This window comes from Micromys minutus (genome assembly GCF_963924665.1).
Source record: "Micromys minutus genome assembly, chromosome: 18".
Taxonomy (NCBI): domain Eukaryota; kingdom Metazoa; phylum Chordata; class Mammalia; order Rodentia; family Muridae; genus Micromys; species Micromys minutus.
The window spans coordinates 23,296,484-23,301,859 of NC_137953.1; the positions used below are offsets into that span (position 1 = coordinate 23,296,484).

General features: G+C 39.4%; 1 pseudogene across 1 annotated transcript; it reads right to left on the bottom strand.

Moving 5' to 3' along the window:
• Nucleotides 1-1,384: 1,384 nt before the first annotated feature.
• LOC308432109 (large ribosomal subunit protein eL30-like) lies at nucleotides 1,385-1,728 on the bottom strand (annotated as a pseudogene). The gene has a single exon. The product of its transcript is annotated as a large ribosomal subunit protein eL30-like (transcript).
• Nucleotides 1,729-5,376: the final 3,648 nt, after the last annotated feature.

The following is a 5,376-nucleotide window of genomic DNA, read 5'->3' on the forward strand; positions in this document are numbered from 1 at the left end:
AGGATTTTACTGCTGTGAACAGAAACCATGACCAAGGCAACTCTTATAAGGATGACATTTAATTGGGGATGGCTTACAAGTTCAGAAGTTCAATCCATTATCATCAAGACAGGAGTATGACAGTGTCCAGGAAGACATGGGGTTGGAGGAACTGAGGGTTCCACCTCTTATTCTGAAGGCAGCTAGCAAAAGACTGGCATCCAAGCAGCTGGGATGAGGGTATTAAAGCCCACACCCACAGTGACATACGTACTCCAACAAGGCTACACCTCCTAATAGTACCACTCCCTGGGCCAAGCATATACAAACCATCACAGCTGCATATAGATGTTTAAGTCTCAACAAGTTCCTGTGTAGAGATCAGTGTATACATTACATACATTGTTCGTCTTGTCAATCCTTCTTGTCCATAGCCAAGATCTTCAGGGGGTTTTCTGTTGTCATGTCTGATTTTTATCAACTTGGAAAAATCCATAGCTTTTCTTTTGCTGTGGAAATATAGGCATAACCTCTCCCCAGAGCAACACGGTTTCTGTTTTCCATTCTGAGATCTCTGGATTCCTCCTCTTCTTTTCTAACTGCAACCTCCTCTCAAACCTCAAGTCCCACCCTACTCCCTCCACTGCCAATTACAGGCCTTTTTTGTGAAAGGCTAAATTGGGGAGAAGGTTCTCATAGCATCAGTTGAGTACATGAACATCTGCTTGGTCAGGGAGGATGGGCAACCACATCGTGAGGAACCAATTTTATCATTAGAATACAAGCAACATCAGACTGACCCACAATATTACCAGGGTTCTCTGGAGCAACAAAACTTACAAAATGAAGACATATATGTATATGAATAGATATGTATAAAGAATATATATACATACATATATATATATGATTTATAATATATACAAGATTGATATATAGTTTGATATATATATATATATATATATATATATATATATATATATATATATATATATATATATAGATAGATAGATTCTCATATATATAAGAATGACTTATAGTGTGTGGTCCAGCTAGTCCAACAATGGCTGTCTGTGAAGGAAAAAAATGTCCAAGAATCTAGTAAGATATACACAAGGCTGTATGGCTTAGTTAGTCTTCATTGTAAGCCAGAATCCTAAAGAAGTCAACTCTAATGCCAGTGAAGGGATAGACTTGCTAGCAAGAATGAGAGCAAACATGCAAAGTGAGAACTAACTTCTTTCTTTCTTTCTTTCTTTCTTTCTTTCTTTCTTTCTTTCTTTCTTTCTTCCTTCCTTCCTTCCTTCCTTCCTTCCTTCCTTTCTTTCTTTCTTTCTTTCTTTCTTTCTTTCTTTCTTTCTTTCTTAAGGAGCTCTGGCAAAGTTTTCTTAAGAGAAAACTTAGTTTACTTCTCACCAGTCTGTTCTCGCAGGATTCTAACAATATCAGTATCCCCTGGGTCAGTGATCGCCCATGGGCACACTCTGTAGTATTTCCCACACGCTGTGCCCAATTCAATAGTATTGCCACTGTAGTGATGGACACCAGTTTTAGCCAACATGGTGGAGTGTTCTATTTCAGATTTCCTCAAAGCTGGGCAGTTGTTGGTGAAGATAACCAACTTCGCTTTGCCTTGTCTGATCATCTTCAGAGTTTGTGCCTCAGTACGTACTTTTCACTTTTCCTAACAATCTGGGGCCTAGAGATGATCAACTCCAGAGACGTTTTCATCTTCTTAGTGGCCACCATCTTTTTGCCTTATGTGTGGGACAACCCCCAACCAAAATCAACCACCAAGATGGCCAGGGAGCAAGAAAGGGAGAACTTCCTTCTTTCATGTCCTTTATATAAGCTGCCAGCAGAAGGTGTGGCCCAGATTGAAGGTAGATCTCTCCCCACCCTGAAAGATCTGCATTAAAGGTGTATCTTCCTACCTCAAAAGTATGGATTAAAAGTGGGTTTTTCCTTTCCTTTTTAAAATTTGTTTTATTAGTTTGTATTGATATGAATACACTGTAGCTGCCTTCAGATACACCAGAAGAGGGCGCCGGATCTCATTATAGATGCTTGGGAGCCATCATGTGGTCGCTGGGAATTGAACTCAGGAACTTTGGAAGAGTAGTCAGTGCTCTTAACTACTGAGCCATCTCTCCAGCCTAGGTCTTTCCTTTTGAAATGATTTAATTTAGGAGAAAATCTGTCACAGGTATACCTGACTTCTTTGGGTTTTAGCTAACCTCAGATGTAATCAAAGCTGGCAAGAATAGCCATCACAAATGCCATCTCAATGTGAACAGTGTCTTCCTGTAACCGCAGCTAGGAAGAAGGCATATTGTGTCCTCTTCTCCAAGACAGGGCCCCGTGAAAGAATAAATTACAAACATCCTGATCACTGCACTACATTTATAACTCCAGAAAACAAACAAACATGTATCAAATAACTTGTAAAGTTTTAATAAAATTTCCCCTCGAAGATGAAAGTAGCTAGAAGCCAAGACTCACAGTTTTAGCACAGGTATAGGTGTTCTTTTGATTGTAAAGTATGGCTAATAGCACAGGGTATTATCATCCTGTCAGAGAGTTTCTGAAGAGTGATCCAACAGTGAGCAAGGACACAAATCATCATAGAAACTCATTTTCAGTGTTTCAGCTCACCAGGAGCCGCTGTCAGCAGAATACCTGTTTCTCTTTGTCTTCAGAAAACTCAGAGCTACAGATTTCTTGATAAACAGTTTTGTAGCTGAAGCATCAACATTTTCAGATTTTCATTTGATCATTCTTTTTCTGTCACATGTACTTTCTGAAGAGATGAAGGAGCAGAGCCCACCAATTTCTCTTTACACATAGAAACTCTTGGCTGTCCCTTTCCTTTAGCTTTAAGAATAACCCGATCCCCATCACATATAGGAAAACAGTAATTTAAAGTACGCATGAGTTGCACGTAAAACTTCAATGAGATGATCAGAGTTAGTGTGGCTAGTGATGCTTCGTGATAGGATGAACTAGGAAGGACGTGGGCCGTTTCTGTGTAATTCCTGGTAAAAAGCATGTGACTTGAATCTGATCATAAGAAGTAGTAGACTTTCTTGTGCTTCAAAATGCCCAGGTCACTGAAGAAAGATAATAACCACTTCAGATTAAGAGAGATACATAAGATAGGACAACTAAATGCCATGTTGTATCTTAGGTTTGGCTCTGATAAATTCTTTGCTTTCCTTTTTTTTTTTTTTTTTTTTTTTAAAGAAAAAGACAAGTTGGCATTATGTACCTACCCATGGTGGCCTCAAACTCAACCCCTCCCTCATTTTAGCCTCCTAAGAGCTATATTTATTGTTATCAGCTATTGCACCCAACTCAGAAATGACATTGTGCTGTTAAAGAAAACTTATAGTAGAGCATTGTTCAGGGGTAAACACTTGTTTAGCATGTAGGAAGCCCTGGGTCCTATCCCAACACAAGGAAAAATTCAAGAAGGAAGGAGGGTATAAAAGAAAGAAGGAAGGGGAAACATGGGACCACTGGTGATATTTAAGTACACTAATAATGTAAGAATATTGTATTGTTATTAACTTCCTGACTGATTATTACATTATACTTACCTAAGCAAGCACCTTTTGTGTTGAAGTCCACACGGATCTCATGGTTGCAAGTTGTTCTCAATTTGTTTTTAAAGTGTGGCTGCAGAGAACTGTTGGTTTATGGAATATAGGAGTAAATATATAAATGTATTTGTTGCATTTTTATACCTTTAATATAGGCCTTTAAAAGAACGCAGTAGGTTCTTCTATAATCTGAGCACTAGAGAGAATCATTGGCTCAAAGCTAGGATTATATATCAAGATCTGGTCTCAAAAAAAAAAAAAAAAAAAAAAAAAACCCAAAAAAAACCTCAAACAAACAAATGAACAGGCAAACAAACAAAAAAAGTCATATTATTTGTTCTTAAACATGAAAGATGTGTAAGATCTACTATAGTTCTACCACCTCAGCTCTGTGTTGCCCAGAATTTAACTGAAACTGGAAACAAAGTTTGCAGATTTGGGGTTTCATTGAGATAAAAATTCAAATTCATTGTGCCATTCTTTTTGTTGGTCACGAAATTTGTGGCATATTTCTAAAGTATACAATATTAGTCATCTCTTTTGCATTGTTATAACAAGGATCTGAAATTGCATACTTCATAAAAAGGAGGCTCATTTAATCTGTGATGATTGAAGATACCACTATATATACATGTGCACATACATATACATATATGTGTATATATACATATAAATATGAATTTTGGTGATAAAGCAAGTGTTGAAATGCTTTTAAAAGTGCATGCTTTTTGTGTGTGTGTGTGTGTGTGTGTGTGTGTGTGTGTGTGTGTAGATGGTACCGACAATCTGAAAAGCTCACTGTGGGTAATGCCATCCCTTGGCAGGCGATTGGATTATATAAAAAATCAGATTGAAATGAACCCAAGAAGCAAGCTAGTAAGCATCATTTCTCCATGATCTCTGATTCAGTTCCTACCTCCAGGCTCCCACCTTGAGTTTGACTTCTCTCACTGGACCCAAGATATATGAGCTTAGATTTATTTTATTTTTACTTTTCTTGATTCTTTATGAATTTCACATCATGTACCCAAATCCCATTTATCTTTTTATCCCTTCATATCTGCCCTCTACCCTGGCATCCTCCCCCTCAATACTAACCAAAAATTAAGATAAAATAAAGAAACCAACAACAAAACAACTTCTTGTCATGGAAGCTGTGTGTGCCACACAATATATCCTCTTGCTCAAACAGTTTTACTTGCAAATGTTCATTGCATTGGGTCATTGGTGTAGTTTGAGGGCTTCTGGCTCTTGCTACACCATCAATACTGGAACCTCACTGGGGCTCATCCTGTTGTTGCCCTGTGTCATGGAGATCCTGCAGCTTTGGTTCTGCAGGACAGGATTCTTTACATACTCCAGTTCATAGATGGGGTAGACTTTGGGGTGAGCCAACTCAAATCCCTGAATCTGGGCCGAAATGGAAACTGAGTTGGTCAGCCTACCAGTTCTTTTGTGCCTGAAACCAGCAAGGCCAGCTTTCTGGCTTTGCCCAGGCAAGGGGCAAAATCAGCTTTCCCAAGTGCTGCAGCCTGTGAAGGGAAAGGCTAGCTTACCTGTCTGTCACAGGTGGTATGAGGCAGGGCATGCAGCTTACCTGTTTCCGTGCCCACTACACAGTAGTAGGGCAGAGAGTGCTCTCCTGAGCTCATGCCCTTAGGGCTAGCTTACCTGCATCCTTGCAACCAGGGTCAGCTCTACTGTGCTGCCCAGATGATGTATGGGACCTGCTCTCTCAAGTCCTACAGCCTCTGAGGAGTGGGGCCAATTCTCCCCCTGTCCTGTCCTTGTTACC